Genomic DNA, 16,395 nt, shown 5'->3' on the forward strand with positions numbered 1-16,395 from the left:
TCTATTTTTAATTTCTTTATTTTACTTCATTTATTTATTTATTTATTTATTTATTTATTTATTTATTTATTTATTTATTTATTTATTTATTTTTGACTCTTATTCTCTATTCTCTCGAATCAGTCACGTCTCGCAAAAAGAAAAAAGAAAAGAAAAGAAAAAGGAATAAAATTTTTTACGATACTTCGAAAAAGATTTTTTTCACTTTAAAGATTTTTATACTTGTCCTCTTTTCATGTATATATATATATTTTTTTTTCTTTTTTCTTTCTTCTTTCTTCTTCTTCTTTTTATTTTTTTTTACTTTTCCCCCATGAGAGAAAATGGCCGCTTGACGCGTTAAACTTCCGGACGATAACGATAACGATAATCGTAAACGCCGGTGAACGAGGCGTTTTTTTTCTCCTTTTTCTTTTTTTCTTTTTTTTTTTATTCTTCTTCATTATTTCCTCCTTTTTTCTTTTCTTTTCTTTTCTCTCTCTCTCTCTCTCTCTCTCTCTCTCTCTCTCTTTCTTTGTCTCTCTCTTTTTACCAAAACAGAATTCATTCTTCCATTGAATTGGAACAAACAATATGGCAGATCGTTCACTTCTTCGACATTTATTTTACTGTATTTTCATTTTTTTCCTGATTCTTTTTCTTCTTTATCTTTTTCTTCTTCTTCTTCTTCTTCTTCTTTTTTGTCATTCATTAATTTTTTTTTCTCTTTTTCATTTTCCGTTCCAAATCGTTATCAATACGACGAAATCATCCAATCGCGTCTCCTCCGCGTCCCGTTACAACCCTAACGACATGAACTAAAGAAGGAAAAACTATCCCGAAAAAAAATAAATTTTAAAAAGGAAACTAAACAAAGAAAAGAAGAAAACAAAAACAAAAAAGAAAAAAAGAGAAAACGAAAAAAAAAGAAAAATAAATAAATAAATAAATAAATAAATAATCGGAGAGTGTATGATGCCGAGTGAGAAAGATAGAAAAACAGAGAGAGAAAGAAAGAAATATGGAGAGATAGAGAGATAGAGATAGAGATAGACGGATAGAGAGAGAGAGAGAGAGGATGAGTAAATTAGAGGAGTAGAAGAAGAAGAAGAAGGAAAGAAAGAGATAGAGATAGATAGATAGACAGAAAGAAAGAGAGAAAGAGAGAGAAAGGGAGAGAGAGAGAGGAAGAGAGAGAGAGAGAGAGAGAGAGAGAGAGAAGATAACGAGGGAAAGATATTTTTTCTAACGACAAAAAAACACGTCCCACCCACGCGGAAGATTAAAAATAAATAAATAAAAATAAAGAGAACCCTCCCGTTAAGAAAAAAAAGAAAAAAAAAAAAATAAATAAATAAATAAATAAAAAGTAAAACGAAAAAAAAAAAAAGAAAAAAAAAAGAGAAAAAAAAAGAAAAGACTCTACCCTGTTACGCGCGTGATCGACGTTGTTAACGATTGGCTTGTGATGAAAGAAAAAAGAAAAAAATAAAAAATAAAAAAGAAAGAAAAGATAAGAAGAGAGAAGAATGAATGAATGAGGAAAAAAAAAATCCAATTAATGTGTTGAACGCGAAGTAAGATAGAGAGAGAGAGAGAGAGAGAGAGAGAGAGAGAGAGAGAGAGAGAGAGAGCGAATGAGAGAATGAGAGCGAGAGTGAGTATGAACGAACGTTCGTATGAATGAATGATCAGAAAGAAAGAGAGAAAGAGAGAGAGAGAGAGAGAGAGAGAGAGAGAGAAAGAGAGAGAGAATTAAAATGGGTCATATCAAGGTTGGTTAATGGAGTAAGAGGGCTATTTATTTAGGATATAACTAAATGGTCTGTTTTAATGTGTCACGGGCTACACGTACTGTACTATAATATTTAACAATAAAGTATTTTGTTTGCTTCAAAGGTGTTTTCATCTATTACATAATAATGCCAATTTATATTATTAACCTTTCGGATGATTTTATTTTAAGATTCAAACGTTATATAATTTTCAAGTTAAAAAAAAAAAAAAAAAAAAAGGACGTGGATTAATTTTCTTTTCTTTTTTTTCTTTTTTTCTTTTTTTCTTTTTTTCTTTTTCTCCTTTTTTTTAATACCATTCGAATTAACGCAGTATAAAAATGATATTTTAACATTACTCATGTAATAATTACAAGTAGTAAGTTATAATTATGCAATGGTATAACAATGTTATATAGTATTATTAATGTATACCGTAATACTATAATAAAATATTTTATTAATATTTAAAAAGAAAGAAAATAAATTCACACACACACACACACATATATATATATATATATATATATATATATATATATATATATATATCAATAACAATAATAATAATAATAATAATAAAAGAAGAGAAAAATCATATTTACGTAGAACAAATATACATCTCTTGTTCATTTTTGAAAAGATATCATAGAAATATCATAGAAATATCATAGAAAAAAGAAATGCTTTTTCCTATCTTTCTTTGATAAAATCTAATGATTATGATAAAAGCAGTAGCAATAATACCACCACTACTATCAGCAACAGCAACAGCAACAGCAGCAGCAGCAGCAGCAGCAGCAGCAGTCGTAGTAGCAGTAGCAGTAATAGCAGTAACAAAAACAACAACATAAGCATTCAATATCACAGTCCATTCGAGAACTCATCGAGCGTTTCTATCTTTCGATCTAACAGCTTGATATAACGATTAAACGTTCGCAATTATCTTATAACGATGACAGATATTACGAGTTATTTATGTGCTCGTTTTTTTAAGCACGACAAACAGTATAATCGCGATAATAAATAGTATTCACAATATTTGATTTTTTTCTTTTTTTCTTTTTCTTTTTTTTTTTAAAGTTCATCACAAAGATCATTCGAAAATGGACGATCTACGTATAATATCATTATTGAAGGCGTTAATATTATTTTCAATGTAATGAAATAAAAATGAAGAAAATTAAATATTAAATTTTTCCACGTGTGAAAGTGCGAACAAAATCGACCGTATATAATTGATTTCAACATCTTCTTTTTATCACTTTCTTGTTTTTCTTTTTCTTTCTTTCTTTTTTTTTTTCTTTTTTTTTTTCTTTATCCTTGTATCGTTTATTTAAATAGCATGAATGCGAATCTATGAATAATTATTATTTTCTGTAATGCTTTTCGTGCGTGAATATATAACGCCTGAAGGCAGGCAATACACGTCGTACGCCCTGTCGATAATAACAGATAGCAGAGCCATCTATCGGTAATAAAAATTTCTTTAACTAAAAAAGAAAAAAAAAAAAGGAAAAAAAAAAGAGAAAGAGGAGAAAAAAAAATGCCAAATAAACATCTCCCCCTTGCTGATGGACAGTTCATTTTGCAAATGTTTAAAAAGAAAGAAAAAGGAACGAAGGGGAAGGTGAAAAAAAGAAAAAGAAAAGGAAAAAAAAGTTTTTCACACCGTCGGATGACCATGGTCAGTTGCAATTAACGGCGAGGTATGGTGTGTTGCCTATTATCCAGGCGTCACACGAGACCATTAAACTCGAAACACTTTTTCACGTAAATAATAACGAACAAAAAACACGTGATCGTTTGTTCCAAATGTTCGAAGCGTTACAGATTTTATTATTTCAAAGATATTACAAAAGGAGGCGTGGGGGGGGGGGGAGGAAAAAGAAAAAGTAGGAAGAAGAATAAAAGGAGGAAAAAAAAAGAAAAAGAAAAAGGGGGTGGGGGAAACAAAAAAGAAATATATATATATATATATATATATATATATATAAATACGTAAATACGGGAAAGTAATTATTAATTTTCGAACGATCGATAAATCGACTCGATAAAGATTTTTCGTTAATGCGTTAATAGTTATCGAGAAAAGAAAAGAAAAAAAAAAAAAAAAGAAAAAAAAACGAAAAGCAAAAAACAATAAAAATAAAAGTAAACTCATTTGTTCGTAATAATTAATTCGCACGTTTCCATCGTTATAATCGTCTTGACAGGAAGAATTAGTAAGAATAATTCTGAGAAATGATATGGATGAAGGGTTAGAATCTTTCGAAGAAAATGGCATCCATGGTTAAATATCATTCGTGCGTGACTTAGAAACTTAAGCCAACTTACTCTCCTTACAATCCAGTCACCCTTTGCTAACCCTCGCACGCCCTATCCCACCATCTTCATTTCCTTCTTTCTTTCTTTCTCCTTCTAACCCTTATTCTCTCTCTCTCTCTCTCTCTCTCTCTCTCTCTTTCTCCCTCTCTTTCTCCCTCTCTGTTTCTCCCTTTCTTTTTTCTTGTTCTCTTTATTTTTTTTTGTTCTCTCCATCGACCCTCTCATCATCCTAAAAGATCTCTTATTTTTTTTTTCTTTTCTTTTCTTCTTTTTTTTTCTTTTCTCTCTTCCCGACCGCCCTTTATCTTTTTACATGTCCTCAATTTCTCTCCATTTTTATTTTCTTTTTTCTCCTTTTTGCTCTTTGCAAGTAACTAACTTAGATTTTAACCGAAGTGAGATTTGTCGAAATAAAGGGAGAAAACGAATGAAAATTGTTCCTTTCCATTTTTGGAAACAGCTTTCGTTATTGCGCCTCGTACAACACAGGTGAACACCAATCGATTGAACGCCATTCGTGGCGAGTTAACGCGCAAAACCATTTCCTAGTTTCAAGTATTCACGCGTTGTAAAAATTGAGATATTTCCTTTTCGTTTTGTTTTCTTTATTTCCTTTCTTTCTATTTCTTTCTTTTTTTTTTCTCTTTCTTTTTTTCTTTTTTTTTTTTGTTTCCTACCTTCAAAAGATTACGATTTCATTGTACATGAACGATTGTATAACGATGAAAGAGAAAATTTGTTATAATAGAATTTAAATTTTATTATATTAGTACACATGCTTGATCATATTTAAGATATTTATATATTAATAATAATAATAATAATAATAATAATAATAATAATAGTAATAATAATGAAATGCTTTTGTGGTTGTATAATGAAGGGAAGAAAAAAGAGATTTTATTGGATTAAAAAAAAAAAAAAAGAAAAAAAAAAGAAAAGAAGAAGAATAAAAAATAATGGATGCTTGTTAATAAGAAATTAATATATAAAATTTTGTAAAAAAAATAAATAACAAAGATAATGATTGATTTCGAAGTAAAACGTCAAATGGTACGAACACGTTTAAGAGTTTAGTTTCATATTTTGAACGGAGCTTTTCCTAGTTGCTTTTGAACGATGCTTATTGGCGAGAAGCCAAGTGAGTTGGCGAAGAGTGTGCTTTTACCGAGGATACTTTTAAAGACGGTAAGCAAACACCGCGGTTCTTTGACCGATCACCGTCGTACATAACTTTCTGTTTGTATGTACAAAGGTATGTATGTATGTATATATGTGTTAGAAAATTCAACAGGATGCTAAGTCTATAGCCAATCGTAACCCGACAATGTATACTTCATCTTTTCTCAACACAAATTTAATACATAATGGACTAATACCTCGCAAATTAATTAAGATACTGAATGAAATAAATTAATATTATTTTCTAATAATTATTACAGGTGAGTATTTAATTATTACGCCTACGAATAGGCAATGCACCGTACTTTGTCGGTAATTACAGTTACCTTTCGTAACAACTCGCAATAGGCAACCCTTTATACATCGTTGATAATTAAAGTTACCTATTAGCCCCTTATAATATGCAACTCAGATTATTCACATACACCGATGTAGAAATGATCTTTCATTTTACTTTTTATTCTTTTTTTTTTTTATTTTTTTTTTTTTTTTTTTTTTTTTTTTTTTTTTTTTTTTTTTTAATGAAACAAAAATAGTTGCAAAATTTTCTTAACGAATTGTCAACGTTAGTCATGTAATTTTTTTTACTAATTTGAATCGAAAATGTATATATAGATATATATTTCTTTTTCTTTTGTACAAGTACATATTATATCTTTAACAAGAAATCAAAAGAAAAGAAATTGGAATGATGACTAATCCGTCGCCCGAGAGAATTATTCGTAACTTCCTCTGAAAGTCAACGATGCGTTTCACGAAACGTATCGTGCGAGCATAGTTGACCTCCGGTTAAACAGGGTTTTTCCTGGATCATGACTGTGTGATTCACGAACGCTCGTGTTCGCTCGGTCTCGGCCTCCAGCGTGAAACACGAAACGCCTCGACGAGCTGGAAAATCGATTCCGGGCTTCGTTCCGAACAAAGCCCCCTATTATTTTATAGCTTTTCCTGTTAATCGTCGTATTATTTTAAATCTGCCTGTTCTAACCTATCTCATTTTACGGGATACAATCACTTTCTCAATCAACAATGGACTAATAATGAAAAACGATAGCAATAATAATACTTAACATTTATTTATACTTTCAATGGACAAACCCTTGATATTTATTTTTCAATTTCCATTGTACATAATATAACATTAATTTAACCCGTCTATGATATTTTGAAAAAAGAGATCATTGACAATATATATATATATATATATATATATATATATATATATATATATATATACAATAAATAAAAAAATAGGTATATATGTATGATATATATATCTATCTATCGTATTTCGAATGAGTATCGTCTAAATTCATTTAACCCTCTTAACCCTTTGTAATAGGCAACAATTTATACAATGTCGATAATTAACTATCCTTTTTCTAAATTCCCTTGTAATGAGCAATATCAATCAATTATTATCTTCTTTATAATAATCGTATTATTTGTTAAATTAATCGTCGGTGATATTTTGGAAATGAGATCATTGATGAAATTAAATGAACAAATAAAAAAAAAATAAATAAATGGATAAATAAATAATTAAATAAATAAATAAATAAGAAAATTAAATAAATAATTATGTATATTATATCTATCGTATTTCTAATGAATATGTAAATTCATTACCTTTCAACACTTTATACAAAGCCGATAATTATAGCTGCCCTTTTCAGACACCTCGTAATAGAACAACATCAATCAATTATTATCTTCTTTATAATAATTGTATTATTTATTAATTTAATAATCGATAATATTTTGTAAATGAATTCTTTGATGTTCTAAGTAAATAAGTATATAAATAAATAAATAAATAACATAAATAAACATGTATATATTATAATTACTGCAATTCGAATGAATATCATATAAATTAATAACCTCTTATAACCCTCCTGTAATAGGCAACACTTCGTACAATGTCGGTAATTACAGTTACCTTTTTAGCCCCTTGTAATAGGCAACGTCGTTCAATTCTTATCATCTCGATAAAATAATTGTATTATTAATTTTGTAATAGTCGATTATATTTTTTTTTCTTTTTTTTTCTTTTTTTTTTTTTTTTTTTTTTTTTTAGAAAAAGGGATCTCTAATAATGAAATAAATAAATAAATGAATAAATAAATAAGTAAATAAATGAACAAACGAATAAATATATAGGTATATTATCTATCGTAGTTTCTAATGAATCTAATTTAAATTGAAATCGCATAGGTAATTGCTTTTCAACAAATTCTACGGAAATGTCGCCATTTTGGTATCGTCAACATCGCAATTATCCAGTTCACCAATATTTACTTTGAACTTTGCCACGAGTTCTCATGGAAATTGAACGGATTCGATAAAATCTACCGTTCCTAACCTTCAAACTATATATATATATATATATATATATATATATACACGGAGAAATAATCTAAGCTTTAACTGAAACGAGTTTGTGCAAGCTTGAAGTCAAAGTAAATCTTGAAGCAGCAGCATCATCTTTGGTATTGACTATGGTCACAAAAAGAAAAAAAAATATGTATATATATATATATATGTTTCGAAAATCTTGGTAAAATACAAATTTAAAATAATAATTAATGTGATTATCTTTATACTCGTACGATATATTTGTCTATTTGTTTGACATTGAATAAAAAAAAATTAACGTAATATTACACGTGAGACAAATTACACGTGAGTGTTAAAACATTAAAGAAAATGAAATAGTTTAGCACGTATATGTATATACGTAATAGTGATATTTGAAAGATTCACACATTTGCTTGAAACGTTTCCTCGAGCAAAGTTCCCTTGAGAAATAGCGCGAACGATCAATTTTACGGTGTTACATTGGAGAGTCGTACTCGTAATAGTAGTACTAGTCGGCGTCGAAAGAGAAAATTTGCTCTCGAAAATCGAGCGTAATGTGAATATAAGTACGACGAGTATTGCCGCCACGAGATTTCAACGTAAAGAAAGAGAAAAAAAGAAAAAAAAGAAAAAAGAAAAGGAAAGAAAAAAAAAATTATAAAAAGTGAGTGAGCGAGCGAGTGAGTGAATTCAGGAATGAAAAGAGAAAGAAAGGAAGAAAGACAATAGGAAGGTGAACGAGGTTGATATCGGTCTCGAAAGAAAGACATAGAAGAATGGCGATGAGAGAGAGAGAGAGAGAGAGAGAGAGAGAGAGAGAAAGAAAAAGTAAAAGAAAAGTTGAATAAAACGAAGTTCGTAGCAACGCGAAGATCGTCGTCGTATCTTTTTCGACAAAATTCTCTCCAGGGAAATCAGAAATGCAACGAGAAATCCAAACGGAGATTTTCTTTGTATTCGTTCGACCGTTTAACTTCTTATAAGACATATTTTGATTTTATTTCCTTATTTTTAGAACGTTACGAGGTATTATTCTGAATGTTCAAAATTGAAATTTCTAACGTTTCACTCGTTATAATAAATTTCTACGGAGAAAGTTTTATAAAGGCATATAAAATCATTAAATACATTCATCTTTAGAAATAATTACATTTTTATTCGATTTTACGAATTTTTCCAAATTACGAATCTCATCGATTATTTTATTAAATAAATTTTGATATAAAGAAAACGTTCTAAGAATATCTAATCGAATAAAATAAAAAAAAATATATATATATATATGTATGTACATGTGCGTGTGTGTTAAAATATTATTGATGTCATGTAGTATATGTTTGTTACTTGGAAATATTTCTTTTAGTCTATAATTTAAGAAAATACGAACGTGTAGTCATTATCTCATTAGACGTCGTCATCGAGAACACAAACAGGTAATTGAAAGTCAATTATAAAAGGGGATAACAACAATGAGAAATCGTTTGTATTATAATTATTAAATACAATTTCTCTCGTTAAGATAATTGTTTAAAAATTGATATAGATATATAATTGCATAAATAAAATTATAAATATTATATAGTAATAATATATTGTTCGAAATAATTATAGTAAATTACGTCTTACTTTATTTTTTTCTTCATTGAGTTATTGTTTCCTATAATGAATCCACATACCATCGTCATTGAACTTAAGTTTCCAACCAAGTTGGAGTTATTATATTTTTCTATCTCAATTCTAACGTAAAATTTATATAATAATATGATTCATTATATATTGTTATTATTAATATAATATATTTGAAAAAATATTAAAAAATAATATTGTATTGTCATGTATCGAGTGAGTCAAAGAAATCTAATATTACCTACACTAATGCTTCTCCAACATCTTTACCATAAATTATTTTATCATGGCCGAACAACGATATATTGGCATTTCTATAAAGATAAGTTATCAATGGCTGCAAATAATATTATACGTTTCTCATAAAAATTTTACATACAAGTAATACTAATTAATTATTAATCATTGACATAAGCTTACCTTATTTTTTAAATCCATTCTAAAATAGAAACTTAAATTCAATCGATAACTTAATTGGTAAAAGTAGAAATCAGTTCTCTCGACTGAACACTAAGTCGGGAATAGTAGATTTCTGTTTACAGAACTAACAACACAATTGGTAATATTAAATCCTAAATTTACCAATTGATTAATTCGATCGATAAAAACAGATTCCTATTTTATTGACAGATCAAAGTAAAAGGGTAATAGCAAATATCTATTTTACCAACCGTATTTCATTGACCGTATATGATGCCGATATATAAATCCCTGTTTTATCGATCAAACAACTAAGTTTATAACAGCAGATTCCTGTTTTATCAATCGAACAAAGCTGGTGATGGAGATTTCTATTTTACCAATCGAGCAACTAAGCAAATAATACAAATTCCTATTTTATCGATTGAAGAAAATTAAGCCGATAGTAGTAGATTCTTGTTTTATTAACCGAGTAACATTGTAAATAATAGTAGATTGACACAATCGGTAATAATAAATTTTTACTTCAGTAAGTGAATGATTCGGAGAGTAATAGTAGTTTGAATACTTGACCCCTTGTGCTATAATTTTATTCACAAAGGTATGTGTTATACTCGAATTACTTGTATTACTTGTGTTTTTATTTTTCAGTATAGATAAACGCCCATATCATATAGGCATACATATCTATATATTAATACTCATATGAACATACAGACAAAAATGATTAAAAAAATGCGATATACATACATATATATATATATATATATATATACATATATATAACGGTATTTCGTAGATACAAGAAACTTTATCCTTTACAGAAGCTAAAGCAGAAGAAGAGGATCGTACGTCTTAGCCGATCGACGATGTCGATAGTTGGAAGTTACGATTTACTGTCATTCGCAGAGAGTTCTCTCGTCGGCAAAAGGAGAAAGCCAAGCGTGTATCTTGTTGCTTTAGCAAGGTGTAAGAAGAAGGTGAAAAGATAAACTTAAGAAAAATAAGAACGAAAAAGAACGAGAGAGAAGAAGTGAGACAGACCACGACCGATCGACGTCTCCCGGGCTTGCGTTATGTTGCCGCTAATTTGGATTTATGTTCGCATTCGCACGTCAGTGAACGGCCGTTTTCTCGACACCTTCTTCTTCTATCCTTCGCCGGCACCTTCACGTAAGGATCCACGATCCTTACCGCACCATAACATATCCACCCAGTAGAACACCTACTCTTAAAAAAAAAATATATATATATATACATATATACAACAATGTTCTTTTCTATTTAATCTTATTGATTACGGGATTTCGTAAGCTCTTTGACGTAAAAGCAAATCCGGTAAACGAGTCCGAGATATAATGAAATGTGCTTACGCGATCGTTTTTTTACTAATTTTCTTATTTCCCAATGACGTATAACATGTAAATTGCCCTAAATATATATCTCATGAATCATTTATCATGTCAGCATTAAACACATATATCTATTGATTTTTAACAGAGTAATAAGTATTGTTTCCCATTCAATACTCATGAATTCTTTGTTACATATATACTATCTATATATATATATATATATATATATATATATATCTATATCTATATATATATACACACATAACTATATATTTTAACATATAGTATACAGTACACAAAATTAATGATATATTAATACAAATTATTATTACACGTGTACATGTGTATTCAAAAAAAAAATTATATATATATATATATATATATATATATATATATATATATGGGGTTTAACAATATTCGAACGAAATTCATTATTGTCTTTATAATGATCGAGCAGGATAAATGCAAAAAAAAAAAAAAAGGAAAAAATAAGATGGATAGTAGTATGAAAGACGCGTTATTGTAGTAGCAAAAGAGTTTCAACGATAACGGCGAGCTCGGCATTACACGCCATTATAATGGCTTCGGCAAACCACTGTAATCCGTATTTCATTTTCCATGGATTTTTTTAATCTGACAACGAAGTGGTTACGGCCTTAGATTACAGGCGTTGGCGGACGAGCGACGATAGTTTCCTTGCTGGAACGGAATATACCCTCGAGAAACGTTCGAGAGTGCTTTGCACCCTTCTCTATCTCTCTATCTCTCTCTCTCTCTCTTTCTTTCTCTCTCTTTCTCTCTCTTTCTTTCTCTCTCTCTCTCTCTCTCTCTCTCTCTCTCTTTCTTTCTCTCTTTCTTTATCCTATGAAAAGGATCAAAGTAGAGAGACGATATTATTAGAGTTCGATATTATTAGGTTAAAAGGTTAATAGGGTTGACAATGATGTATGTTCGATCGATCCATCGATCTATACGATAATCATAGTTAAATGATCGATCCTTTTTATTTTTATTTTTCAATTTATGAAAATAAATATATTAACGAATTAAATGAATTATTCCAACTAGGATGTTTCTAAAGATATTTAAAAAGTTATGTAAAGTGTGTATGTGTGTGTGTATGTGCGCGTACATATATGTGTATTGATCATTATCGATCTTTTTCTTTTTCTTTCCTCTTTCTGTGAAAACAAATAAACAAATAAATAAATAAATAAATTATGATGAATTAGAAAGACAGATCGATAAACGAATTAGAAAGTCGATATTGAGTTTAAGATTAATTTCTATGATAGGAATGAAACGATCATCGATATTTTTCTTATTTTAATGAGTAATAAAATAAATCTAATGAATCATCAACTGATTAGAAAGTTACTTAGTATAAATGTTTATGATTAATTTTCTATAATAAGAACGAACGATGATAATTAACGAACACAAGCACGCGCACACACACACACACACACATACATACATACATATACATGTGTGTGTGTGTGTGTGTGTGTGTGTTTGTGTGTATGTATATAAACGTGTAAATACGAATTCAGAGCAAAAGCGAGAAAACCAAGATGGCCGTCAACGCCATAAAGATTTCTATCGTTCTGGAAACGTCGAGAGAGGAAAAAGAGAGAGAGAGAGAGAGAGAGAGAGTAACCATGGATACCATGGACGTTCCTTTAACACCCTTTTCGCGATCTCTACCGAAGAAACTTTAAAGGAAGGAAGGAAAGAAAGAAAGAAAGATAGAAAGAATGAAGGAAGGAAGAAAGAGAGAGAGAGAGAGAGAGTCAGAGATAAAGATAAAGAGAGAAACAGAGAGAAACGATAATAAGGAAAAACAAAAGAAAACAAAATGGAAGAAGCAGAAGAAGAAGAAGAAGAAGAAGAAGAAGGTGGATATACGTGGCAGTGGGCGTCCCTTTTCGAGATTTACGACGATTTAATCGTACAATTAATCTAACACCTTGTTGCAACAACACTTCGGACCTTGGAGTTTGCCGGCTCGTGCTTGGCAGAAGAAGAAGAAGAAGAAGAAGAAGAAGAAGAAGAAGAAGAAGAAGAAGAAGAAGAGGAAAAAAGAGAAGAAGAGAAATAGGAGGAAGAGGAAGAGGAGGTGGAGAAGGTGGGTGAGAGGGTGTGTTGGATTAAAAAGGAAAAAAGAAAAAGGAAAAGGAGCGGGTGGGGGTGGGGAAAAGAGAGAGAGAGAGAGAGAGAGAGAAAAAAGAGAATACCATCCATCCATCTCTCTCTCTCTCTCTTTCTCTCTCGCTCTTCTATCTTTCTCTTTCGCTTAACTCGTTGTACCTCTTTACGAGGAGAGCAACGAGAAGAAGGTATGGGATCGCCATGGTGTGCTTTCGATCTATCGTGGCCAGATCGGTTCTGGGCAGCCGAAGAAAACGAGTGTACACGTGATGTTAACCCGTTGCTGTTTTAAAATGGGAGTGAACCGTGGTAAGAGCAAAAGATATGGCCAGAGAGACCGAGAGAGAGAGAGAGAGAGAGAGAGGGAGAGAAATAAAATCTTTTTTTAAACCATGACTCTTTATCCTTTATCTATCTATCTCTATCACTCTTCCTTCTCTCTCTCTCTCTCTCTCTCTCTCTCTCTCTGTATCTCTTTCACTTTTTCTCGGATTCCTTGGAAAAGTAATGATAAAATAAGAGAATCTTTACACTTTCTTAATTATTATATAATTATTATATCTTTCTGTCTTCATCTTTTTGTATATCCTCTCTCTCTCTCTCTCTCTCTCTTTCTATCTCCCTTTCTTTCTGTTATTCTATATATCTCTGTCTCTCTGTCTTTCTGTCTCTCTCTCTCTCTCTCTCTCTCTCTCTCTCTCTCCATCTTTCTGTAGGTCTTTCTCTTTTCATTTTATCTCTATGCCTTTATCTCTCTTTCCATCTTTACGTATGTCTTTCTCTTTTCATAATACTTAATGCCTTTCTCTTTCGTTCCTTTTATATATCTTTCTCTCTTTTCGTCATTCCACATTATACATCTTTCTCTTTCTCTCTCTCTCTCTCTCTTTCTCTCTCTTTGTTCTTTTCTCTTTTATCCTTCCGTATATCTTTCTTTTTCTTTTTTTCTTTTCTCTTTTTCTTTTTCTTTCTCCATCATTCTACAAGCCTTTCTCTTTTCACCACAACTTCAAGTCTTTCCTCCTTTCATATCATCACGTACGTTACATATATTTTTCTCTTTCAATATTTTCTAAAATCTTCTTTTTATTTTTCTAATATCCCAATTTACTCTCATTCCCTCATTCCCTACTCAAATTCTCTCATTCCCTAATACTTCCTACGAGTTTTCCCTCTTTTTCTTTCTTTCTTTCTTTCTTATCTTTTCTTTTCCTTCTCTCTCTCTCTCTCTCTCTCTCTCTCTCTCTCTCTCACTCTCTTCTAATAAGCCCATAACACACTCGTATTTCTCTTTCACGTGCAACAACCCCTTTCCCCACTTGCACCCTTCATTCCAGCCCCCTCCCCCCCACCCTCCAGACCCCACCCCCATCACCATTTTATACTCTTCGAACGGATAGGCGGTTAGAGATAACGACACACGAATGATGATGCCAGCTATAATGAGGATGTATATTTGAGTGTAATATACCTTGTTTATAGCTCGTTAACGATACTCTTAGCACGTATTTTCGTGGTTCTCGACGAGAGGTGGTTTAAGGTTACGTCGAGGGAAGTAATAAGAGAGAGAGAGAGAGATAGAGAGAGAGAGAGAGAGAGAACGATGAGAATGGGAGGAGACGAAGTGGGGTGAAAGGGAGAAGGAAAGGAAAGAGGGATAATAAAAAATCGATGATTCGACCTTCGGATTCTCTGTGCTTGGCTTCGAATACAGAGAGAAAGAAAGAAAGAAAGAAAGAAAAAAAAAAGAAGAAGAAGAAGAAAGTACAAACCAAAAGAAAATATGAAAAAGTAGAAAAAGTATGAAAAGGTAAAAGAAAGTGTAAAGAACGCTCATAACACGAACGCCCTAATGATTTTTCTATTAGAAATTTTATAAAATTGACGACATGAGTGCCATTGAAATTTCATTGTTTATTTGCATTAAATATTACTATAGAATGTTTTTAATATTTATATATATTTGCATTAAATGACACGCGTTATATACGTTTTGTGATGAAAAATGAGATGGAGGAGTGGTCGCTTTTGTTATTACATATTTGAAATAAATTACATTAGTAGATTATTAGTATTCTTTTTTCTTTCTTTATATTCAAAAGAAAAAGAAAAAGAAAAAGAAAAAGGATAAATTTTTAACACCATTCGTATTCAAATAAATAAATAAATAAATAAATAAATAACACGTTTAAATATAATACTTCATTTACAAGGTTCGATATTGTACGTTTGAATAAAGAACACTAATATCTTTTATATCTTATTGTTACAAAAAAAAAAATAAAAGAGAGAGAGAGAGAGAGAGAGAGAAACAAAGGAATAAGAATAAAAAAAAAAAAAAAAAGGAAGAAAAGAAGAAAACAGACGAAACATTTGAACATTAATAAAGACGAGAATTGTATATTAATTTTCACGAAAAATTATTATAAATTGTTACGAAAAAGGGAGAAAGAGTGAGAAAGAGAGAAACAAAGGAATAAGAATAAGAATAAAGAAAATGAATGAAGAAACAAAATCAGACGAAATATTTGAACAGTAACAAAGACCAGGTTGTATATTTAATTCTCGTAAAAAATTTATTACAATTTACGGAGAAGAAAACGAAAAAAAAAAAAGAAAAAAGAAAAAAAAGAAAAAGTAAGAAACAAAATAAGAATAAGAATAAGAATAAGAATAAGAATAAGAACAGGAATAAGAATAAGATAGACGGCGGCGTTGCACCTGCACTTTCGCAAGATCGTTCTATCTCGTTCTAACGTTCACCCAATGAATCAGTCGTACTTGACGACGCAGTTTCTCAATTGTCGTCGTCTTTATTGTTGTTGTTGTTGTTGTTGTTGTTGTTGTTGTTGTTGTTGTTCAAAGATGAACGAATGAAAGAACGGATGGACTGATGGATGGACGGATGGACGGACGAACGTGTGCGCAAGTGAACGCGAGAGAGACACCCCCGCACAAACGAGCCGATCCAAGTCTCTGTTCTCTTACCAAGGACAACAACATTCTCCGCGAAACTAATTGCCAGGTAAATATATATATATATATGTATATCTATGTGTGTGTAGTATGTATGTATTTATGTATATATGTATGTACGTAAGAAGAACGTGAGTTGTATCGAATAGGTATGTACGGGCGCGAACAAAACCCTACACATATTTAATTTACCCCCACCTCCAGCTCTAGCCCCCCTTCGATGGATGCGTATAAGTGTATTG

Source organism: Vespa crabro, chromosome 21 (genome assembly GCF_910589235.1).
Source record: "Vespa crabro chromosome 21, iyVesCrab1.2, whole genome shotgun sequence".
In the NCBI taxonomy this organism is placed as follows: Eukaryota; Metazoa; Arthropoda; class Insecta; order Hymenoptera; family Vespidae; genus Vespa; species Vespa crabro.